This window comes from Oncorhynchus masou, chromosome 10 (assembly GCF_036934945.1).
Source record: "Oncorhynchus masou masou isolate Uvic2021 chromosome 10, UVic_Omas_1.1, whole genome shotgun sequence".
Taxonomy (NCBI): domain Eukaryota; kingdom Metazoa; phylum Chordata; class Actinopteri; order Salmoniformes; family Salmonidae; genus Oncorhynchus; species Oncorhynchus masou.
In genome coordinates, this window is record NC_088221.1 from 28,359,020 (window position 1) to 28,385,572 (window position 26,553).

The window sequence follows — 26,553 nt, forward strand, 5'->3', positions numbered from 1 at the left end:
GGAGCCCGTGCATGCCACTGTTGACTTTAAAACAGAGTTTAATGGCTGTGATAGGGGAAAACTGAGGATGGATCAACAACATAGTTACTCCACAATACTCACCTAATTGACAGTGAAAAGGAGAAACCCTGTACAGAATAAAAATATTCCAAAACATGAATCCTGTTTGCAATAAGGCACTGAAGTAAAACTGCCAACAATGTGGCAAAGCAATTCAGTTTTTGTCCTGAATACAAAGTGTTATGTTTAGGGCAAATTTCAATACATTGCTGAGTACCACTCATCATATTTTCAAGCATGGTGGTGGCTGTATCATGTTATGGGTATGCTTGTCATCGGCAAGGACTAGGGAGTTTTTTTAGGGTAAAAAGAAACGGAATAGAGCTAAGCACAGGCAAAATCCTACAGGAAAACCTGGTTCAGTCTGCTTTCCAACAGACACTGGGAGACAAATTCACCTTTCAGCAGGACAATAACCTAAAACACAAGGCCAAATATACACTGGAGTTGCTTACCAAGATGACATTGAATGTTCCTGAGAGGCCTAGTTACAGTTTGGAGTTAAATCTGCTTGAAAATCTATGGCAAGATCTGAAAATGTTTGTTTAGCAATGATCAACAACCACAGCTCTTACACTCACCCAGAAAGACTCACAGCTGTAATCACTGCCCAAGGTGATTCCAACATTTATTGACTCAGGGGGTTGAATAGGCCAACTTATATAAATCATGATATTCCCGTTTTATTTTTCATCTTTAAAAAAAATAAATGTTAAAATATTGCTTCCATTTTGACATTAACTTGACAGGTGACAGGGGGCAGTATTTTCATGTCCGGATGAAATGCATGTCCAAATTCAACTGCCTGCTACTCATCCCCAGAAGATAAGATATGCATATTATTAGATTTTGATTGAAAATACTCTGAAGATTCTAAACCTGTTTGAATCATGTCTGTGAGTATAACAGAACTAATTTGGCAGGCGAAACCCAGAGGACAAACATTCAGATTTTTTTTGGAGGTCACTCTTTTCAATGGGTTTTCATTGGGAATTCAGATTTCTAAGGGACCTTCTTGCAGTTCCTATATCTTCCACTGGATGTCAAGTCTTTAGAAATTGGTTGACGTTTTTTCCTTTGTGTAGTGAAGAAGTTGCAATGTTCAGAACAAGGGTCACTTGTAGTGTATTGTTAGATACAGGCGCTTGACCAGAAAGCTAGTGTCAGTTTGTTTTCCTCCTGTATTGAACACAGATCATCATTTACATATTTATGTAAAAAAATACCTAAAGTTCTATTACAAAAGTATTTTGAAATGTTTTGGCAAAGTTTACAGGTAACTTTTGAGGTATTTTGTAGTCAAGTTGCACAAGTTGGAACCAGTGTTTTTCTGGATCAAACGCGCCAAATAAATGGACATTTTGGACATATATCGACGGAATTAATCGAACAAAAGGACCATTTGTGATGTTTATGGGACATATTGGAGTGCCAACAAAAGAAGCTCGTCAAAGGCATGAGTTATATTTTTATTTCTGTCTTTTCTGTCACGCCTGCAGGGTTGAAATATGCTTTTCTCTCTTTGTTTACGGAGGTGCTATCCTCAGATAATAGCATTGTTTGCTTTCGCCGAAAAACCTTTTTGAAATCTGACATGTTGGCTGGATTCACAACAAGTGTAGCTTTAATTTGCTATCTTGCATGTGTGATTTTTGGATTTTAATAGTAATTTATTTGAATTTGGCGCTCTGCATTTCCCCTGGCTTTTGGCCAGGGTCCCACATATCCCAGAGAGGTTTTAAGTGGGTTTTGTGTATATCGTTGACAAAAAAAGAAATGCAAATGAAAGTCCTGTGGCTACCATGCTGTAACAGCGTGAAGCGAATCTCTGCACAGATACTGCGTGAGAGCAAAGTGCTGCATCTTGCTCATTTCAATATCTGCGGTGCTGCTCGTGCCAACATCATTTCGCTGAGTCTAGAATTTAAATTAAATTTGGTAGCTTATAGTCCTTAGTCATTGTAGGCTATTATTGGCTCATATGAATAGGCTGTATTTTCAGTCTGCTGCTTATGCCACTGCAAATACTAAAGTTGAAATAAACTGCAGTTGGATGTGATCTGACTAGTTAGTTCCCAGGTAAATATGGATCTGGAAAACTACATCAGAGTCCAGCTCCCACAGATGATCTGCTCCATCACCAGGATGGTGGGAGCAAAGAGGGTGAAAATATTATCCTAAGCAGTCAGGATCCCAGGTTAGTCTATCCAAGTATCACAGTGAGGCTGAGCTCTTCTTTATGTTCCATCTGCAGACAAGAGCCCAGAACTGAACAGGCAGAATGCCTACTATTGACAGGGCATTGGCCTACTCATTACTCACTACCCACAGACTGTGTCTGATGACGTGCGTGTGTGTCTGTTTATTGTATTAGAGCTTGAGAGTTCTCATTGGACTTTCCACAGAAAACCCATAGCATATCCTATGCATATATTTATTGTTTAAGTAAAAAATATATTGCCATTAATTTGAAAGCAAGGCATAGAGATGAATAAATGACGACAATATACGTAACTCAAGCAAACGTAGTCAAGCACCAGTAGAATCTTCCATTCCCCATACACAGAGTGCAAGTCTCTACTTTTTTAAACAGTTTAACAAGTCCCCCCCTCCTTCAGTAAAAGTCTACTCTGTGGCTGACCTCCTTGAGGATGGGTGCAGCCAGTTCCCTGACCCTGTTTGTACTTCCCCGTGTCTAGCCCCACCGCCTCCTCCACCGTGCAACCTGCTGCGTGCATCAGCACCAGGTTGGACACACCCAGGCGTGCCGCAGGGTCAAAGGTCACCACGAAGGTGAAGTCTGACGGTACAGCGGATTTTGAGGACGATGTCGTCGGGCGAGTCAAGGAGGTTGACGGTGGCCATCTTCTGGGGGTCTGACTTGGACATCTTGCAGGGGTCGCGGAGGGATTTGACCTTCCGTGTGGAGCTTGATTGGGATGAAAAGAGAATAGGCCTTGTTAAGGCTGGGTTGTGTTTGGCAGCGATATGGCTATTATTGTTATTAAGGTGAATGTATGCATGGGATATCATTACATCAGTTAATCATATCCCGATAAGAAGAACCAGGTCCTGGCAGTATGCTGTCAGCAGAGAAGTCAGGGGTGCATGGGGGGTGGCACTGGAGGATGAATGGGGGAAGGTCTCTTTCCTGATGAGCTCTTTGTTTCAGGGTGATTTAAGAGGACATCTTTGATTGGGATTCAAAATGGTGGGGGATGACTGGCAGTTCTGCCAGAAGCTGTTGCTCTGGTCTCTTTCCCACAAAACGTCCACCGGTAAACAGCCAAAGACAGCACAAAAAGACAGCATCAATCAGCCTGAGCCAACCACTGTCCCTAACCCGCCCCTGTAATACACAAACACTTTCATCTATCCATCTCAACACACGGGCGCACACACACATCTCTGAAGTCGTCTTGAGGACATACCCCCTCCCGCCTCCCCAAATCTATTATCACTTTATTTCTCAGATATATGAGGAAGGGAACGGTCCTTTAATCAAAGCTTCATTGCACGCATGGCTGGTTACATCTTGTGCTTTCATGATGGCGATAATGAAGGAGTATAAAACGGAGTGTACCAGAGTGGGGTTAAGTATCCATCAGTAGGACATGCTGGCCATGTGTCTTTGTGCATGTGCATCTGGATGTATGTATCCATACGGGTATATCTATGTGTAGTGTATGAGAGGGAGAAAATGAGAAAAAGAGAGTTGGATTTTGAGTATGTTTACGTATGAGTGAGTGTCTGAGTAAGAGAAAATGTACTACACTGCCTGCATCCATAGATGTAACCCCTGTATGGTACACAGTAACTTACTGAGCAGAACACGTGGCTCAGGGAATAAGTCTCCATATGTGTTCTTGAAGATGCGGGCTAGGTCCTGAGCCAAGTCCAGATGTTGGACCTGATCTTATCCTACTGGGATGTGAGTAGACCCGTAACAACATACAACAGAATTTATTTTTTGAAATATTCATTTAATTTATTTGCTGCTGCACACCCACACTTAATAGAGACTGAGCTCACTTGTAAAGGAGAATATCCGCAGCCTGCAGGACGGGGAAAGACTACAGCCCCACACTCCCCTCATTCTTCTGTTTACTTTTCATCTGGAGAAAGAGCAAGAGAAATAGGGGAGAGGGGTGTAGCAAGAAGAAAGAAAAAGAAACATTGCAAGGAGAGAAAAGTAGAAAATGAAAGACAAAAAGAAGAAAAAGAAAACAGGTTAGCTTCTCTTTAAGGCGGCCTGTTCTCTACGAGTGAAGAGCACTCGCTCATACAAACACAACATGGCTGAATCACAAGACATTTTCCACCACGTTTGACGTGAAGTCAGCTGTTGAGTAAACAAAAGGTGTTTTCAGTGTAGAACCAGAACACTGCTGGCTGTCCTTTCCATCCCTCTGGCCTCCTAGTAAAACAGCATGTGGCCAAGGAAATCACTGTCATTATGAGAACATTTAAACAGATCTGGCAGGTGAGGTGCTGCTATGAGAAACAATCAGGACTAACAATAGTCAGGATGCTGAACATGAGAAAGGAAATAGAGGAAAATGGAAGGATACCATTGAACTTTCAACCATTTGTAACTTGACTAACAATTTAACTGATCATCAACTCAAATGTGCAGCCATTGAAATTAATGCATAATTTACACAAAAGTCAGGATTAGTCCCCATGTAAAGTCATTCAGTGGTTGTATCACTGCATTTCAAATCCTACAGTATTCCCAAGCTGTTATGTACCTTTCACTGAGGCAGGTGTCTGAGTCGGGGGAATACTGGCGAGGCAGCCCAGGATCCAGGACAGTTCAGTGTTCAGAGACCTGTGGAAGGGAGGAAGACGCCACAACCAGTCACTCAACATGGTCCAAGCCTAAATATTATTATTGGTTTTAAACTAAGCCCACATGTAAAATTGAACATCAAGTATCTTCTCCACCACCTCAAATAAACATAAGTAAAAACCTTCCAGATCCTCACATGGTGGGACTCTTCAGCCCCACCATGTGGCAGAGATAGGAACTATACTGGATCTTCCCTGTGCCCTAACAACCAGGTGCTATGTTGCCCAGATGCATAGCCAATAGCCATACTCCATTATACTACATCAGTGACAAGGCATTAGAGCCATTAAATAACTCCAATCTCCTGGACATTAGCAGGGCTGGATTTAACGACTCCCTCTCTGCATCATACTACAGCCATCCCATACTTCTTTCTCTCTCTCAACATGGGTCTCTCTAAAACCTTTGGGCCTTGCCAACTTGAAAAAAAAAGGTGCAAAATCTTTCTGCTTCAGAGACTTAGAGTTTATCGGTGCTGGCGAAGTGACTGCCATCCCGCTCTGCTTAAAACGGATTCTAAAGAGTGTGACGTAAACTCAAGACAGCACGGACATAAACAAACATTTTACACTGAATACTTGTAGCTAGAGAGGGGGGTATTTGTTACAGACAGACTGTGAACGTGAAATAGGACAGATGTTGATGTCAGCAGAGTGAGGAAGGAGACACTGATATAGATCTAGGTGAAATAAAATACATTTTAGAATGAACATCAACTCCATATTGAATGTGATCTTTCTTCGTAGCATCTGAAACAAACACACTACTAGTAATGTTATGGATTATGTGATTATAGGACTATTTTTATTTATTTATTTAGGAGAAAGCCAAAATATTCCTATAAACCTCAGAGCTTTGTGGATCTGCTGCTGTTATTCCAGTAAGAAATGGAGCAACTCAGTGGCGGTCGGTGGCGTTTTAATACTAGGGAAGACTAGTTGTTATGTGCATGGCCTTATTTCTATTACAGCATATTGGCAGGACTGACTGGTTTTGTAGCTGATTTGTAGCTGCCTGCTGTGCCTTTAACTAGCTATGTGCTTTAGTAGTTAGCTAGGACTAGAAGTTATAACTGTTCGATCATTCGATCATGGGGCGGAAGGGTAGCCTAGTGGTTAGAGCGTTGGACTAGTAACCTGAAAGGTTGCAAGTTCGAATCCCCGAGCTGACAAGGTACAAATCTGTCGTTCTGCTAGTTAGCTAGCTGGTTAGTTTCATTGCACATATAGGTGGAATCATTACCACAAACTGTTGCAAAATTTTCTGTTTTGCAACGAAAACGAGTGTTTCTATTGGACAGATTCAGGCAGGTTCCCTCTTTCGTTTGCTGACCCTTTCCAATAGAAACGCTAGTTTTTGTTGCAAAACGTTTTGCAAATGTTTGGAGTATACACCCTTGTTAAGGTAAAAGTAATGGTAAGCTGCACTCATTACTATTTCACCTTGGCACTACAATTTTATAAAGTATGTGGCCATCTAGCTACATAAAGTTCAAACAACTTTACTTTACTCATGTTTTGGTTAATGTACTTAATCTCATGTCTTTTCAGGATCTAGATAAAGGAGTGTGAGCTGGAGGGGAAGCTGTCACCTGCATGGGAGAAAAATAAGTGGGAGAACCTTAGGCTTAAGCAAAAATAAATGTGGGCTCCTCTTTCTCCCCAAAGGGTCCAGATGGGGAGGTGGGAGAAGGAGGTGACCGCCCGTGAGGCACTCCTTATGGCCATTTTAGAGGCCATGACTAAGAAGTAGTTTTATGTATTTTGTATGCATTTTACTCATAGCTGTTAATGTATTCATTTTTTACTGTTTTTGGTGAAGTTAGTTTTTTTTAAACCCAAAGTGGATTTCTGTTCTCATTGAAAGTGTTTCTTATTTGTAATGTTTTTTATTTATTTGATACCGGTACATTTACTGTTGGTGTGTTTTACTTTCAACATAAAAAAATGCAATCGCACATCTGAGCTATCTTGTTGCAGGTGCATGGTAACAATTAGATAAGTTCAAAGTGAAAAGAAACCCTGCACACTGCTGTTGCTTTGGTATAATAATAAATTGAATTTCTATAATGCTTTTCATAACAATCTCAAAGCGCATCAAAAGCAAAAAACAAACAAGCAATATCATGAGTAGCCCAGCTATAGTTAGGTCAACCAATAGAGGCCAAGTCTTTGAGTGCATACATCCTCCAAAGATGGAGAGGGACAGCTCATGGCTTGATCAGAGGAAGGTGGTCAGGGAGATGGGTGATGAAGATGGAGTCTGGTGACGATCTTGTATAGGAATAGCTACTCTGGGAACCAGCTTGAGTCATGTAGCCACTAGCATCCTTCACAATGTATGGCACCTACCCAGCTCTGGGCACCAGAAACCTCAGCACACAGTTCAGAGTAGTAGCCAGTTGTCCTCATTACAAGCCCCTTGCCTCCCCACTGCGTCCCTCTACTGCTTTTCCCACTCCTCTCAAGCTCCAGGTGACTGCCATTGATACATGTGTAGGCCTACGGTACACTCAAGTTCACTCCAAATACGTCATTCCAAATGCTAGCTACTTAGCCCACAACAATAACATGAAAGGCCACTGGGTTGGGCTACAGACCATCCTTTCCGGTTCATATGTGAAGCCGACACTGATGGACCTTGGAAAAAAACCTGCTCCGACTGGGAAAATTAGTTTTGAACAGTCATCCCAATAGTCAAAAACCCAGGCACTTCTTCGACCTGAAGATCACAGACATCCAGATTTTACACAGTCTGAGCTAATTTTGTTGACGAATTCCTAGTTGTCTTGAATGCACCAAAAGTAAGACGTTTCGGGTGTGGCATACTGCATTCTTTTTCTAAACAGTACGTGCTAAATTTTATTTAACCAAGCAAGTCAGTTAAGAACAAATTCTTATTTTCAATGACGGCCCAGGAACAGTGGGTTAACTGCCTGTTCAGAACGACAGATTTGTACCTTGTCAGCTCGGGGAGTTGAACTTGCAACCTTTTGGTTACTAGTCCAACGCTCTAACCACTAGGCTACACTGCCGCCCCATAGTATGTAGTACATAGTATGTAGTACAATTAGTAGACCATATGCAGTTTAAGTAAGTAGTAGGCAAAACAGATTTCAGACACGGCCAGTGACACATTCAATAGGGCCTTGCACACAAAGAAAGTAGCATACTGATTTCAGAAAATATTTAAAAAGCCAGTTCCACTACCATATTTACATGTGCAGGGATACTGGAGTGATGGAGGTAGATATTGATCGGGGTAAGGGGACTAGGCAACAGGATATAAGATAAACAGAGTAGTAGCAGCTTGTATGTGAATGGGTGTGCATGTGTATAGAGTGTAGAGTCAGATGGAAGAATGGCGCCGGAGGGGATGGCTGCTGTTTTACAGGCTCCCAACTAGTTGTGCCATTTTGTGTGTTTTTTTTTGCACTTATTTTGTGCATAATATTGATGCTACCATCTCTATTGACCTAAAATAGCTTCTGGATATCAGAACAGCGATTACTCACCTCGAACTGGCCCCAAAAAAATGATATAATGAATCTGACGCAAAGGATATGATATTGCTCCCAGGCAAGGCCCAAATCCCTGTAATTCACATGAAGAAAATGAGGAAATACAGGGGGTGTAGATCAGGGTGTCTTGTGAGAAATAGTCTGCGAGTGGTTAAACTGCCTCTACCATACGTTCTATTAGGTAACGTGCAATCACTGGAGAATAAAACTGGAGGAGCTCTATTCGAGACTATACTACTAACTGGACATTAAAAACTGTAATATCTTATGTTTCACAGAGTCGTGGCTAAATGACGAAACAGATAATATACAGTTGGCTGGGTTTTCGGTGCATCGGCAGGACAGAACATCTACGTCTGGTAAGACGAGGGTTGGGGGTGTGTGTCCATTTGTCAATAACAGCTTATGCGCGATGTGTAATGTTAATTATATGGAGAAGCAGCAGAGGGGGAGAGCTAGCTATATATATATATATATATATATATATATAGATATATATATATATCTAAAAAATATATATCTAAAAAACATATATATATATATACATATGTATATACATATATATATGCATATATACGTGTATATATATGTATATATACATATGTATACATATGTGTATATATATATGTATATATATATATTTTTTTTAATATAGATTTTTTACCTTTCACTTACTTAGCTAATGCAGTTAATTTAGCCTACTCAACAACCTGACTCAAACAGAGAGGAATGCTATTTCTGTTAGCTAGCTGGCTAAGGCCATCCAACACTGCATCTCTTCCAAGTCAAGGTAAGCTTTTGGTTTTATAAATGTATTGCCACCGGTGTAATTGCAAACTGCTTACTGTACACTGTTATGCCTGATTGTGCACGTGGGTTTACTAAAGCGTTAGTTTTACTTCAGTTTATTTTAGTAAATATTTCTATAAATATCTTTTTTTTTCTTAAAACTGCATTGTTGGTTAACCTCTTACATCTATGGGGGCGCTATTTCATTTTTGGATGAAAAACGTTCCCGTTTTAAACAAGATATTTTGTCACAAAAAGATGCTCGACTATGCATATAATTGATACCATTCGAAAGAAAACACTCTGACGTGTCCAGAAATACCAAGATATTCTCTGTGCGTGCCCTAGAACGTGAGCTTCAGGCAAAACCAAGATGAGATGGCATCCAGGAAATGACAAGGATTTTTGAGGCTCTGTTTTCCATTGTCTCCTTATATGGCTGTGAATGCGAGAGGAATGAGCCTGCCCTTTCTGTCGTTTCCCCAAGGTGTCTGCAGCATTGTGACGTATTTGTAGGCAGATCATTGGAAGATTGACCATAAGAGACCACATTTACCAGGTGTCCGCCCGGTGTCCTGCGCCGAAATTGGTGCGCAAAGTCACCTGCCAGTATTTTTCCATGCGATACAGAGAGGAAAGCAAGCTTCCACGAACTGCATATCAATGAAGAGATATGTGAAAAAACACCTTGAGGATTGATTCCAAACAACGTTTGCCATGTTTCGGTCGATATTATGTAGTTAATCCGGAAAAAGTTTTACGTTGTAGGTGACTGAATTTTCGGTTCGTTTCGGTAGCCAGACGCAATGTAGAAAACAGAACGATTTCTCCTACACACAGACGCTTTCAGGAAAAACTGCGCATTTGGTATGTAACTGAGAGTCTCCTCATTGAAAACATCAGAAGCTCTTCAAAGGTAAATTATTTTATTTATTTGGTTATCTGGTTTTTTGAAAATGTTACACTGTTAAATGCTACTCAAAATGCTATGCTAGCTTTGCATACTCTTACACAAATTAGTCAATTTCTATGGTTCAAAAGCATATTTTGAAAATCTGAGATGACAGTGTTGTTAAGAAAAGGCTAAGCTTGAGAGCAGACGCATTATTTTCATTTTATTTGCGATTTTCAGAAATCGTTAACGTTGCATTATGCTAATGAGCCTGAGGCTTTAGTCACAAACCCGGATCCGGGATGGGGAGTTTCAAGAAGTTAAGGGCTTGTAAGTCTACACCTGTTGTATTCGGCGCATGTGACAAATACAATTTCATTTGATATTGAGTTTGTTGATTATGACATTATCTAATATGTTTACAACGATGGAGACTCCGTAGAGGTTAGCATTTATGGTTTGAATGTTTGGCTTGGAGAGGTTTTTGTGCCTTATCACAGATTGTTTGTGGACTTCACTGCACAACACAACAGCTAAGGGAAAGAGAGAGGAGGAGAGCGCGCAGATGCGATAAGAAATTATACAATGAGCAAAGTGATGATGCTGTACGTGGCTGCTATGAAAGTGAACTGTGTGTGACTGGTGATCAGGAGTGTATTCATTCTACCAATTCTGGATGTATCCACCTGAATTTGTCCATAATAAACACATTTTAGACTAATGATTACTCCCCAGATCAGCTAGATGCAGGCAAGAGGTACCGGTGCCGCACGGCAAGATGTACCGGTCATCAAGTCTGACACCAACAGTCTCTTAAACAGCTTCTATCCCCAAGCAATATGACTGTTAAATAACTACCAAAATAGCTACACAGACTATCTGCGTTAACCTTGCATCTTTACTGACCTTTTATTTCAATCTTTGCACTGTTGTGATGCATACTCAGATGGTCTTACACACTCACACACACTGTCACTCCAACACACATACAAACACCCACTCCATCATTTGCTCACTCACACATATATTTCTACTCAATCAAATCAAATTGTAAGTGTCACATGCGCCAAATACAACAGGTGTAGAACTCACCGTGAAATGCTTACTAACAAGTCCTTAACCAACAATGCAGTTCAAGAAATAGAGTTAAGAAAATATTTACAAAAATAACAAAGTTACAATATTAAGGCTATGTACAGGGGGTACCGGTACTGAGAAAATGTGTGGGGGTACAGGTTAAACAAGGTCATTTGTACATGTAGGTAGGGGTAAAGTGACTATGCATAGATAATAAACAGCGAGTAGCAGTAGTGTAAAAATGGGGGGTGGGGGGAAATCTTCTGGCTGGCCTTTTTCTTAATTGTTCAGCAGTCTTATGGCTTTGGGGTAGAAGCTGTTAATTAAGGAGCCTTTTGGACCTAAACTTGGCGCTCCGATACCACTTGCCGTGCGGTAGCTGAGAGAACAGTCTATGACTTGGGTGACTGGAGTCTCTGACAATTCTTTAGGCCTTCCTCTGACACCTCCTTGTATATAGGTCCTGGATGGCAGGAATCTTAGCCCCAGTGTTGTACTGGGCTGGACCCACTACTCTGTAGCACCTTACAGTCGGATGCCAAGCAGTTGCCATACCAGACGGTGATGCAACTGGTCAGGATGCTCTCAATGGTGCAGCTGTAGAATATTTTGAGGATCTGGGGACCCATGCCAAATCTTTTCAGTCTCTTGAGGGGAAAAAGCGTGGTTGTGCCCTCTTCACGACTTTATTGGTGTGTTTGGACCATGATAGTTTGGTGATGTGGACACCAAGGAACTCTTTACTCCCTTCACCCGTCACGTGAATGGGGGTGTGTTCGTTTGTCTTGCTCACTTTGAGGGAGAAGGTTGTTGTCCTGGCACTACACTGCCAGGTCTCTGACTTCCTCCCTATAGGCTGTCTCATCGTTGTCAGTGATCAGGTCTACCACCGTTGTGTCGTCAAACTTAATGATGGTCACACAGTCGTGGGTGAACAGGTAGTACAGGAGTGGACTAAGCACACACCCCTGAGGGGCCACTGTGTTGAGGATCAGCATGGCAGTTGTGTTGTTGCCTACCCTTAGCATCTGGGGCGGCCCGTCAGGAAGTCAAGGATCCAGTTGCAGAGGGAGGTGTTTAGTCCCAGGGTCCTTAGCTTAGTGATGAGCTTTGTGGGCGCTATGGTGTTGAACGCTGAGCTGTAGTCAATGAACAGCATTCTCACATAGGTGTTCCTTTTATCCAGGTGGGAAAGGACAGTGTGGAGTGCGATTGAGATTGCGTTATCTGTGAATCTGTTAGGGCGGTATGTGGATTGGAGTTGGTCTAGGGTTTCCGGGATGATGGTGTTGTGAGCCGTCACCAGTCTTTCAAAGCACTTCATGGCTACCGATGTGAGTGCTATGGGGCGGTAGTCATTTAGGCAGCTTACCAAATTAAATAAAAACATTTTGGTCACATACACTTGGTTAGCAGATGTTTATACGAGTGTAGCGAAATGCTTGTGCTTCTAGTTCCAAAAGTGCAGTAATATCTAACAAGTAATCTAACAATTCCCCAACAACTACCTAATACACACAAATTTAAAGGGGTGAATGAGAATATGTACATATAAGTATATGGATGAGCGATGGCAGAGCGGCATAGGCAAGGTGCAGTAGATGGTATAAAATACAGTATATATATGTGATATGAGTAATGTAAGATATGCAAACATGTTTAAAGTGGCATTGTTTAAAGTGACTAGTGATCCATTTATTAAAGTGTCCAGTGATTGGGTCTCAATACAGTATATACATGTGATATGATTAATGTAAGATATGTAACATTATTAAAGTGGCATTAAAGGTGACGTTGTTTAAAGTGACTAGTGAGCCATTTATTAAGAAATACATTTGTTCAAAACTCTTCAACTATTGTCTTTCTCTCTCTGAGTCAACTACTCACCAAATGTTATGCACTGCAGTGCTAGCTAGCTGTAGCTGATGTGTTCAGTACTATATTCATGCTCTGATCCTTTGATTGGATGAACAACATGTCAGTTCATGCTGCAAGAGATCTGATGGGTCGGAGGGTGTCCTCTGGAAGTTGTCATAATTACGGTGTAAGTCTATGGAAGTGGGTGAGAACCGTGAGCCTCCTAGGTTTTGTATTGAAGTCAATGCACCCAGAGGACGGAAAATAGCTGTCCTGTAGGGTAGCACTCTGTCCAGGGTGCTGTTGAGGCTACTGTAGACCTTCATTGCAAAACATTGTTTTAATTCATTATTTGGTGACGTGAATATATTTAGTATAGTTTTATCTAAAAAGGATAACAGACGTTTCACTATTTTTTAAAATCTTTTATGAAGTTCACTGAGTAGGATGTTTTTCCCCTTCCTCATCTGAGGAGCTTCCATTGGTGTAACTTTACTATGGTCTTTCTCTCGGACACACATATGCCCACGCACACACACTCGCACAATCTTTTCAAGCTGAAGGCCCTTCACTTAAGACACTATTGATTTCAACTGGTCACCATTTTTTCAATGAAGTCAAGTGTTTTCTTTGGGCGGTAATGGTATTTGTACATGTGGAACAGACTCTGGTTTGTTTGTTCAATAGGAGATCCCCTTCGCTGCCAAGATATGTGGCATGAAGCTAAATGGGAATAAAAATAGGCCTTGGTGCGTGTGTGAGAGAAATATCACAGATGGACCACACTAACAAAACACATACGTCACTTGCTGAGATAGTCTGACACACACACACATACAAACACACATTTGAATTGTCCATTGAGAAGAAAATGTCTATTCGGATTACACTTCCTTTCCTAACTCAGGAGTTTACCCAAAAAAAATCTTATCCCCTTCATCCCTTCATGTGGCTTCCGCTGAAGTAAATGGTGGTATGTGTTTTCATAATCCCTGTGAATTTGCAGAGCACACAGTGAAGATAAGGATTGGAGTGATAAAATAAGCGTTTTAAATTGCCTGCATTAGGTAACCATTCAGAGCTTGCCATGATAAAATAAACATTCCAATATGGCCACCACTTCAGCTGACTTTCTTGATGACATGCTGGGAAACAGATCCAAAGCAGCCTGGTCAGACCACCAAGTCACAAACTCACTCTCAGCTTTTCCAACTGTTTGCAACACCACATTAGAAAATAGGCTCAAACTCTTTTAATAGAGCTGCGATTGTGTGTGTGTGTGTGTGTGTGTATGCATGAGTGTGTACCTGCTTGCATGTGTGTCTGACTAACCTGTGACTGCTGGAAGAGGATAGATGTCTCTGGGTCGATGCCACAGGCCAGCAGGCTGGCAACCATGACCAGTATGTTGACCCGCAGAAGGGCGTGATCCTGGGACTGGGTGATGGAGTGCAGGTCCACTATGCTGTAGAGCACTAAGGGGTACTGGCTCTGCAGGGTCACCCAGCTCTCCAGAGCCCCAAGGTAATTCCCTAGGTGGGGCACAGACATGGGCTGGATCCCAGAGAACACATACCTCCTAGAGGCTCTTGTTAAGAAGCGGTGGAGAGAGAAGAGTTTGAAAAGAGATGGAACTTGAGAGGGAGAAGAAACTTCCTGATGGGCCGCCCACAGGTGGTAAGGGTACTCCCTGTTCACCCACGACTGCGTGGCCAAGCACGACTCCAACACCATCATTAAGTTTGCTGACAACACAGCAGTGGTAGGCCTGATCACCAACAACGATGAGACTGCCTATAGCGAGGAGGTCAGAGAACTGGCAGAGTGGTACCAGGACAACAACCTTTCCCTCAATGTGAGCAAGACAAAAGGAGCTGATCGTGGACCACAGGAAAAGGCAGGCCGAACAGGCCCCCATTAACATTAACGGGGCTGTAGTGGAGCGGGTTGAGAGTTCCTTGGTGTCCACATCATCAAAGTACTATCATGAACCAAACTAAAGGTCGACCGATTATGATTTTTCAACGCCGATACCGATACCGATTATTGGAGGACCAAAAGAGCCGGTACCGATTAATCGTCCGATTAAAAAAAAATATATATATATATATATAAAAACTTTTTTTTAAATGTATTTGTAATAATGACAATTACAACAATACTGAATGCACACTTATTTTAAGAAGAAAGTAAAAGTGCAATATGTTCCATGTAAAATATGTGCCATGTAAGAAAGCTAATGTTTCAGTTCCTTGCTCAGAACATGAGAACATATGAAAGCTGGTGGTTCCTTTTAACATGAGTCTTCAATATTCCCAGGTAAGAAGTTTTAGGTTGTAGTTATTATAGGAATTATAGGACTATTTCCCTCTATACCATTTGTATTTAATTAACCGTTGACTATTGGATGTTCTTATAGTCACTTTAGTATTGCCAGTGTAACAGTATAGCTTCCGTCCCTCTCCTTGCTCCTCCCTGGGCTCGAACCAGCAACACAACGACAACAGCCACCACATCGAAGCAGCATTACCCATGCAGAGCAAGGGAAACAACCACCCCAAGGCTCAGAGCGAGTAGCGCTCGCTAACTAGCTAGCCATTTCACTTTGGTTACACCAGCCTCATCTCGGGAGTTGATAGGCTTGAAGTCAAACAGCTTGATGCACAACGAAGAGCTGCTGGCAAAACGCATGAGAGTGCTGTTTGAATGAATGTTTACGCGCCTGCTTCTGCCTACCACCGCTCAGTCAGATACTTGTATGCTTAGTCAGATTATATGCAACGCAGGACACGCTAGATAATATTTCGTAATATCATCAACCATGTCTGCTTAACTAGTGATTATGATTGATTGTTTTTTACAAGATAAGTTTAATGCTAGCTAGCAACTTACCTTGGCTTACTGCATTTGCGTAACAGGCAGAGAGAGAGGCAGGTCGTTATTGCGTTGGACTAGTTAACTGTAAGGTTGCAAGATTGGATCCCCCGAGCTGACAAGGTGCAAATCTGTCGTTCTGCCCCTGAACAAGGCCGTCATTGAAAATAAGAATTTGTTCTTAACTGACTTGTATAGTTAAATAAAGATTAAAAAAAGGTGGAAAAAAAAGGCAAATCGGCTCCCAAAAATACCGATTTCCGATTGTTATGAAAACTTGAAATCGGCCCTAATTAATCGGCCATTCCGATTAATCGGTCGACCTCTAGTCCAAACACACCAAGACAGTGGTGAAGAAGGCAAAACAAAACCTTTTCCCCCTCATGAGACTGAAAAGATTTGGCATGGGTCCCCAGATCCTTAAAAGTTATACAGCTGCACCATCGAGAGCATTCTGACTAGTTGCATCACCGCCTGGTATGGCAACTGCTCAGCATCTGACCGTAAGGCGCTGCAGAGGGTAGTGTGTACGGCCCAGTACATCACCGGGGCCAAGCTTCCTACAATCCAGGATCTATATAATAGGCGGTGTCAGAGGAAAGCCCATAAAATTGTCAGAGGCTCCAGTCACCCAAGTCATAGACTGTTTTCTCTGCTACCGCACAGCAAGCGTTACCGGAGTGCCAAGTCTAGGTCCAAAAGGCTCCTTAACAGCTTCTACCCCAAAGCCATAAGACTGCTGAACAATTAAGCAAATGGCCACTGGACAATTACATTGACCCCCCTTCCAACATGCTACTTGTTGTTTATTATCTATGCATAGTCACTTAACTCCTACCTACATGTACAAATTACCTCAGCTAACCTGTAGCCCCACACACTGGTATCGGTACCCCCTATATATTGCCTCGTTATTGTTATGTTATTGTGTTACTTTTTATTTTAATTTATTTTTTACTTTAGAAAATTTGGTAAATATTTTCTTAACTCTTCTTGAACAGCACTGTTGGTTAAGGGCTTGTAAGTAAGCATTTCACAGTAAGGTCTACACTTGTTTAATTCGGTGCATGTGACAAATAAAGTTTGACATGATTTGAACAAGAGTAATAAAAGTAACAGATTTCAAGACAACATCAAGAGAAAGAAAATAAGAAATTAAGGAGAGAAAGAAAAAGTGAAGTCACCTGCAGAGGTGTTGGTACTGTATGCTGCCAACTGGCAGATTGGGAGGCAGTGGTCATGGTTGTATTGCTGTTATGGAGATGCTTCATAAAATCCATACCTAGCACCTCTGTAACAGTCAATGGGAGAACGTAACCCCCAGATGTCCAATAAAAATATAGAACACTCTCCAGCCAGCCAATGAGGCCAGAGCAACAAATGGCCAATGAAAGCAGGGCAGTGGAAAATAAATCAATAAGTTGAAAAAAAAATGTAGGTTTAGGTATATAGTCAAGTGTGTGGGGTGTGTGTGAGTGAGAGTCTGTACTCAAGAGCATCATAAACCACAGCTATCAGAAACAATTACATGAAGACCTTATTTTAAAGCCTTGGTGGGAGTTGAGGAATAGGCTCTTTTTAAAATTGGGATCCTTAACCTTAAGAAAAATCCCTAACTGATTTCAATTGTTTTTTTTTTCAAAATGTTAAATCACAGTGCAGTTATCAGGAAATGTTATTCTCCGTGTTATAGCCTACCTAGACGGTAGGCTATAAAGGCCAGGGGAAAGTTGTGTAATTTAAATTAAACCAAGAGAAAAAGGCAAACTTTAGGCTACTTTGCGAGGCCTACAAAACAAGACGTTGTGATACAGATTACCAAGACATTCTTTCTGTCCTCTTCTCTCTCCCTCAAGCTTGCCCACCTGCCCTTGCTCATCGCTAATGATGCGAGCGTGTTCAGACTTCAGTCTGTTGCTTGTAGAATATCCTAGCCTATTCATTGCTGACAGGCCCTGCTTTACAGAAATTGCGAGACATTGCAAGCCAATAAATTGCAATATACAACATTCCATTGTAAGATAGAGCTTTTGATTGCCGATACATAGGCCTAGTGCACGGTTTTGACTCCGTCTGCCTGGTGGCCGAACCTGCCCTTACTGTGCCCCTCCGCTCTCTCTCTGTCCCTTGCTAGCTCACTATGAAAGATGCGAGTGCTTGTGTTCTCGGAAGTACGGCAACTATATCAGTCTCCTCTGTTTCAAAAATACTGACTCTTAGGAGGCGATTATTAGCGGAATGTACATATATACATACTACCTCAATTGGCCAGACCAACCAGTGCTCCCGCACATTGGCTAACCGGGGTATCTGTATTGTGTCCCACCACCCACCACCTGCCAACCCCTCTTTATGCTACTGCTACTCTCTGTTCATCATATATGCATAGTCACTTTAACCATATCTACATGTACATACTACCCCAATCAGCCTGACTAACCGGTGTCTGTATGTAGCCTCATTACTGTATATATTCTCCCTAATGTTTTTCACTGTCTTTTTACTGTTGTTTTTATTTCTTTACTTACCTATTGTTCACCTAATACCTTTTTTGTACTATTGGTTAGAGTCTGTCAGTAAGCATTTCACTATAAGGTCCTGTTTTATTCGGCGCACGTGACAAATAAACTTTCATTTGATTTGAATTTAATCCTGACACCAGAGAGGAAGGGGTGAAGCGAGAGGTTTCACTCTCACCAAAATAAGCTCAATGCATTTCTTTGGACTTGTTTCGGACCTAAGCTTGTCACCTGCCTTCTCTCCTTTAGGACGACTCCAATTGTTAGGGCGGAGACATGAGCATCTCATCATCATATACAGATCTCTGTTGACACTCAGAAATGGCAGTGGACATGCAAGGAGTTGAGGAATCAATTATTTTGGAGTCAACTCTCAATCACCAAGTCATCGTCAGTAACTTTGGAAAAATGCAAGCAACAGCACCAACATTCTGTATGGCAATACTTTTGAGAAGTTAAATGAGAAGGAAATGCAAACATTGCGAGGTCGAATTGGGGTACAGTAATGGCAGTACAGGTGCAATGCTTAACCATCTGAAAAGGGACACATCGTGAGACCCAAACCATTGCTGGCAGCAGCATTGTGAATTCACTTGGAATTTTAACAGAAAGCCAATATGAAAATAGTTGTTTAAATGTTACATCCCTATGCCCTTTCGACTATAAAAGAGATCACTTTTCGCATTCTGATCTGTGGGTAAATATTGTGTTTCTGGTTCTGCTGGGTTCTGGCAGGCTTGGAGTCTAGCATTGACCTACTCCATTGAGACTTGGCATCGATAAAGTATACTGATTCTGGCCTTGGAATGACATGATTGGTTGATGGTAGGTGGGGGAGACACATCCTGTATAAATTCTCTCTGGGATAGGGTCTAGTTTCCTGAATTTCCACCTGACTGACGTGCCCAAAGTAAACTGCCTGTTACTCAGGCACAGAAGCCAGAATATGCATATAATTGGTAGCATTGGATAGAAAACACCTTGAAGTTTCTAAAACTGTTAAAATAATGTCTGAGACTATAACAGAATTGAAATGGCAGGCGAATATCCGAAGAAAAACCAACCATAATTATGTCTTGAGGTCCCAGGCTCTTATAATTGAAACCTATTGTTCCTAAGTAAATTCGTCTCCCAGATTGCAATTCCTATGGCTTCCACTAGATGTCAACAGTCTTTATGCAAGGTTTAAGGCTTGTTTTTTTAAAACAAGCAAGAATTTAGAGTTTTGGTTAGGAGAGCACTGGCAAAATATCAGTCTTCCGGCGCGTGAGGGTGCGCGTTTACTAATTTTGCTTTCCTATTGAACATACTACTTTCCCTATTCAATATATAGTTTAATTACATTTTAGAGTATCTGAGAATTAAATAGAAACGTTGTTTGACTTGTTTGGACGAAGTTTAGCAGTAACTTTTTGGACTCCTTTGTCTGCATGTTGAATGAGTGGATTACTGAAATTGATGGTGCCAAGTAAACAGACTTTTTGGAATATAAAGAAGGATTTTATCTAAGTGATTTATTTAAAAAAAAATATGTTGATGTGGGGTGCCATCCTCAGACAATCACATGGTATGCTTTTGCAATAAAGCTTATTGTAAATCGGACATCGCATTTAGATTGAACAAGAATTGAAGCTTTTAAATGATATAAGATATATGATCATGAATGTTTAATATTACGATTATTTATTTGAATTGCACCCTCCAATTTCACCGGAAGTTGTTGGCTGGTGTCCCGCAAACTCAATTCCTTGAAAAAAAACATGGATAACTTTGATGAAAGGCTGTCAGAACAAATTCACAAATAAAATTCATTTTTATGATACGTTGTGTAGAGATTTCAAAGACACGAACATGAGCTTGATCTCCTAGAAAGAGATTGGGGAGGTAATGGGGAAGATGCAGTAAAGAGGTCGATGGAATAAGGACCATGGTGGATTGAAGGACGCTGGGTTGGCCCACATTCAACAAATCTGTTCATCAAATTCGTTATGATTGATGCATTGTAACAGGCCCACAAATGTGGTTACCAAAACACGATTTGAATATTTGGCTGTTTTCTCTGCATAACATTTAGAAGTTGTCCCATTTCAGGATGAGAAGAAGTGACTGCTAAATGCTAACTCCCGTTTGTATAAGCTAATAGCATAGTTAGCATAGAGATATCATTCATGTTTAACTCTAATGCAGATGACTGATGACCATGACATGAATATGCATTGGGGTTGACATCAGAACAAGCATTATACTCTTATTCTTTCCTCAACAGTGTGAAATAGAAATAAATAGTAGGCAAATTTTCCTGAGGAGATTCGCGATGGAGATTCGGGTGGGAAAACGGTGCAGCCTTTTTACTTCATGCTATCATGGCAGAGCACCGGGAAACGGACTCCCCAACATCTCACAGGAAGTAAGGTCTTTTCATTTAGCCAGTTGCTCATAATTAGCTGGATGGCTATAGAGATTAACCCTGAATCACTACGAGTAGTGCGGTGAAAACCAATTATTTGGATGCGTATGTCAGCGCCCCAAAGCACAAGAAGTATGAATGCTCTGACTTCTGTGGAGGCCGCATCCCCGTAATTGAAAACACGAAGCAGACCAAACTCCTTGGTCCTTTAAAAACCTACTGTATGTAAAATAGTGTGCTATACAGTGCAATCGGAAAGTATTCAGACCCCTTGACTTTTTCCACATTTTGTTACAGCCTAATTCTAAAATTGATTAAATAAAACATTTTCCTCACCAATCTACACACAATACCCCATAATGACAAAGAAAAAAAAATAAATCAAAATTTCTATTTTTAAAAACAAACAGAAATACCTTATTTACAAAAGTATTCAGACCTTTTGCTATGAGACTCGAAATTGAGCTCTGGTGCATCCTGTTTCCATTGATCATCCTTGAGATCTTTCTACAACTTGATTGGTCCACCTGTGCTAAATTCAACTGATTAGACATGATTTGGAAAGGCACACACCTGTCTATATAAGGTCCATAGAGCTCCGAGACAGGATTGTGTTGAGGCACAGATCTGGGGAAGGGTACCAAAAGATTTCTGCAGCATTGAAGGACCCCAAGAACACAGTGGCCTCCATCATTCTTAAATGAAAGATGTTTGGAACCACCAAGACTCTTCCTGGAGCTGGTTGCCCGGCCAAACTAACCAATCGGGGGAGAAGGGCCTTGGTCAGGGAGGTGACCAAGAACCCGATGGTCACTCTGACAGAGCTCCAGAGTTCCTCTGTTAGGATGGATAACCTTCCAGAAGGACAACCATCTGTGCAGCACTCCATCAATCATGCTTTTATGGTAGAGTGGCCTGACGGAAGTCACTCCTCAGTAAAAGGCACATGACAGCCTGCTTGGAGTTTGCTAAAAAGGCACCTTAAGGACTCTCAGACCATGAGAAACAAGATTCTCTGGTCTGATGAAACCAAGATTGAACTCTTTGGCCTGAATGCCAAGCGTCACTTCTGGAGGAAACCTGACACCATCCCTACGATGACGCATGGTGGTGGCAGCATCATGCTGTGGGGATGGTTTTCAGCAGCAGGGACTGGGAGACTAGTCAGGATCAAGGCAAAGATGAACGGAGCAAAGTACAGGGAGATCCTTGATGAAAAGAGTGCTCAGGACCTCAGACTGAGGCGAAGGTTCACCTTCCAACAGGACAGCAACCCTAAGCACACTGCCGAGACACAGCAGAAGTGGCTTCTCGACAAGCCTCAATGGCCTTGAGAGGCCCAGCCAGAGCCCAGACTTGACCCGATTGAACATCTCTGGAGAGACCTGAAAATAGCTGTGCAGCAATGCTCCCCATCCAACCTGACAGAGCTTGAGAGGATCCGCGGAGAGAAATAGGATAAACTCCCCAAATACAGGTGTGCCAAGCTTGTAGCGTCATACCCAAGAAGACTTGAGGCTGTAAGCCAAAGGTGCTTCAACAAAGTACTGAGTAAGGGTCTGAATACTTATGTAAATGTGATCTGTTTTTTATTTGTAATAAATTAGCAAATATTTCCAAAAACCTGTTTTTGCTCTGTCATTAAGGGGTATTGTTTGTAGATTGATGAGAAAAAACAAACAATTTAATACATTTTAGAATAAGGCTGTAACCTAACAAAATGTGGAAAAAGACAAGGGGTCTGAATACTTTCTGAATGCACTGTATTTACAGGGGTCCAAATGTTCAAAATCAATAGTCATACCGAGGATCATTTAGCTATTCTAAAAACAATTCCATTTTTTTAGCCAAGTAGAAACCCAACCCCCGGACCCTTAGACCTTTTTAACTACTACTAGTTTGATGGTTGTATCCATCATTTGTCTCATTAACAATCACCCATATTAGCAAATTAATTCCATTTCAAACTTCACAATTCTCTAGTATAGGCTACTTATCATAATGGATGATATCAGCAAAGTGCCTGATCGTTGTAGTCGGTGTCGATAATTTTTGGTTTATCTGTTAATCGTGGTTACTTTACCTATATCCCACAATTTCGGGGCACAGAAAGAGAGAAAAAGGGATAGCTTCGTCAGGAGATCAATTTCATTAGCAATTAATGAATGACTGATGCCGTTAGCACTATTAAATACATTTTATAAAGCAAACATTATCCATTAGGTCTTGCACAGCAAATATTTCAGTAGTTTAAGCCTATGTTACAGAACAGTGATTAAAATATTTTATCAGACTATTAAGGTCTTAATAAGCTATAATTGACTGAGTTGACAAGCCACTGAAAACGATTAATGATTTGAAAATCCCCAATAAAAAAAACCATTCTATCAGATCGTTAAGCATTGGTTGAGTTGACATTAAACAAAAATCTAACGAAGTTGGTTTTCACGGAGTTGACAAAAATGTTATATTTCATTCAAGTTGTATACACAGTAGCAATGTTGTTTTCCTCGTAATCAGTCATTTTTATTATTTTTTTATATTTTTATTTCACCTTTATTTAACCAGGTAGGCTAGTTGAGAACAAGTTCTCATTTGCAACTGCGACCTGGCCAAGATAAAGCATAGCAGTGTGAACAGACAACAACACAGAGTTACACATGGAGTAAACAATTAACACGTCAATAACACAGTAGAAAAAGAGTCTATATACATTGTGTGCAAAAAGCATGAGGAGGTAGGCGAATAATTACAATTTTGCAGATTAACACTGGAGTGATAAATGATCAGATGGTCATGTACAGGTAGAGATATTGGTGTGCAAAAGAGCAGAAAAGTAAATAAATATAAACAGTATGGGGAAGAGGTAGGTAAAATTGGGTGGGCTATTTACCGATAGACTATGTACAGCTGCAGCGATCGGTTAGCTGCTCAGATTGCAGATGTTTGAAGTTGGTGAGGGGGATAAAAGTCTCCAACTTCAGCGATTTTTTGCAATTCGTTCCAGTCACAGGCAGCAGAGAACTGGAACGAAAGGTGGCCAAATGAGGTGTTGGCTTTAGGGATGATCAGTGTGATACACCTGCTGGAGCGCGTGCTACGGGTGGGTGTTGCCATCGTGACCAGTGAACTGAGATAAGGCGGAGCTTTACCTAGCATGGACTTGTAGATGACCTGGAGCCAGTGGGTTTGGCGACGAATATGTAGCGAGGGCCAGCCGACTAGAGCATACAGGTCACAGTGGTGGGTGGTATAAGGTGCTTTAGTAACAAAACGGATGGCACTGTAATAAACTGCATCCAGTTTGCTGAGTAGAGTGTTGGAAGCTATTTTGTAGATGACAACGCCGAAGTCGAGGATCGGTAAGATAGTCAGTTTTACTAGGGTAAGTTTGGCGGCGTGAGTGAAGGAGGCTTTGTTGTTGGAATAGAAAGCCGACTCTAGATTTGATTTTAGATTGGAGATGTTTGATATGAGTCTGGAAGGAGAGTTTACAGTATAGCCAGACACCTAGGTACTTATAGATGTCCACATATTCTAGGTCGGAACCATCCAGGGTGGTGATGCTAGTCGGGCGTGCGGGTGCAGGCAGCGAACGGTTGAAAAGCATGCATTTGGTTTTACTAGCGTTTAAGAGCAGTTGGAGGCCACAGAAGGAGTGTTGTATGGCATTGAAGCTCGTTTGGAGGTTAGATAGCACAGTGTCCAAGGACGGGCCGGAAGTATACAGATTGGTGTCGTCTGCGTAGAGGTGGATCAGGGAATCGCCCGCAGCAAGAGCAACATCATTGATATATACAGAGAAAAGAGTCAGTCCGAGAATTGAACCCTGTGGCACCCCCATAGAGACTGCCAGAGGACCGGACTGCATGCCCTCCAATTTGACACACTGAACTCTGTCTGCAAAGTAGTTGGTGAACCAGGCAAGGCAGTCTGGGGGGGGGGGGAGCTGTTGGCCGATTTGACTAAAACCTAAAGAAATGTAGTCCTAACATATTGGAACCAAAATTCAAATTCTATCAGGCAGATGGGGTTATACGTATGGTTGTGACCAAGGTGATTCCAATATTGTTTGATAAAAAGTAGAGAACTTTACAGACCATGAGTGGTCTTGTTGCACTCCATGTAATGAGGACATGAATAAGGGGTCCTTATGGTATAGCTGACCCTGCTCATACCTGATTAATTTAGGATTTTATAAAAATCTGACATATTTTAGGAATCATAGTTTTGAGATAAATATTATTTAATGTCACAAAGGCCTATTGCAAGAAACTACATAATATAATTTTTCATATAATATCCATTATTGTCATTTTTTGGAGAGTTTGAAATGTAGATCCTTTGCTCCGGACAAGGGCATGTCCAGGCATAGAGCCTATTAAATGAATCATATTTAAAACATTTAGAAAATTCCCAAAACAAATATTGTCTGCAAATATTTTCCTTTACATGACCAAAAACATAACTTGTAAACTCAAATAATGCAACAAAATAGAAGTTTCCTTGCCGGACAAGGATTGTCCCGACTCATGAATCTCTGAGCTAATTTCCTGCTTTTCTACACATTTTGCCATGAGGCCGAGAGAAAATGTTTTAAAGCTAATTCCCTGTTATTCAAAATATATTTTCATGGCTTTTGACGTGCTCATATGCTATCTGGGGGGCCCAATCCCAATTTAAAAAAAATAATACCATTGTGATTATTATATTTTTTTCTTGGGTTCGGGGCTCCCAAAACTCGTGGGCCCCCCACCTTGAAGGGGTTGCAGGAGTGTGTGCTACGCCAGTGGTGCCACGTACAAGACAACTCAGAAACTCAGAGGTAACATGTACATACTTTTTTTTGCATAGAGCTTTCTACTGGTTGATTTTGATACTTTCCAAGTGGGAAACTCCTACCTCATCTTTCTACAAGTTTCCAAGTCGGACATATGCAAGTTTCCGAGTGAAGGTGGGACGATCTCTTGCATGTCTTCACTCACAAACCTGATGCTCTTAAAGAAACCGCGTACAATCTCCAATGTAATGCATCTCAGTAGGTACTGCTTTTACACAATGTAGAAACTTAATATTTCGACAAATGACTTTGCAATACAGGTTTTTGTAACAATATTTTAGCTTTTTATAATAAACAAATGTCTTTACACTATTAAATATTAGGGTTTAGGTTTCTAGTGCACAACATGTGCTTCAAAAATAGCTATAATTCATATAGGCTAGGCCCAATATAGGCTATATCTCAATCAATTCAAAAAACATATTTTCGGGTGCTCCTACATTTTAGGTTGTGTTTGTAGAGCCCTGCTTGCAACCAAGAAAATCATGTTGAAATCCCTGCTGTGAAACTTGGGCTGCCATCTTTGAAATTCTTTATCTTTACAAATCTTTAGAAACTTAATCTCAAAGTTTGTGCAGGAAATTGTACAGTATTTTCTTTTTTAGGTTATCATAACTAATTAGAAAACACTGTAAATTTGGCAAACAGCAATAGTACTCTGAATCACAATCAGTTTATCTGAGGAACCAACAGCCCTCTATGGCCTCTGGGATCAGATAACCACTGTTCTGAGAACAGTCCTGTCTGTCTCAGTTTTTTGGGCTTAAAGGATCAGATAACTACCCTCTGGTATCACATTTCAGGTCAGTAAAAGGTGATGGCAGGAAGGAACTGGGTGCTTATGTCATTATTACTGAGGGGGTAAT

At 41.2% G+C, this 26,553-nt stretch overlaps 1 pseudogene; it reads right to left on the bottom strand.

Annotated features, from left to right (window-relative positions):
• Positions 1–2,654: 2,654 nt before the first annotated feature.
• The window catches only part of LOC135546837 (tryptophan--tRNA ligase, mitochondrial-like), a 44,972-nt pseudogene continuing 21,073 nt past the window's right edge, over positions 2,655–26,553 (bottom strand).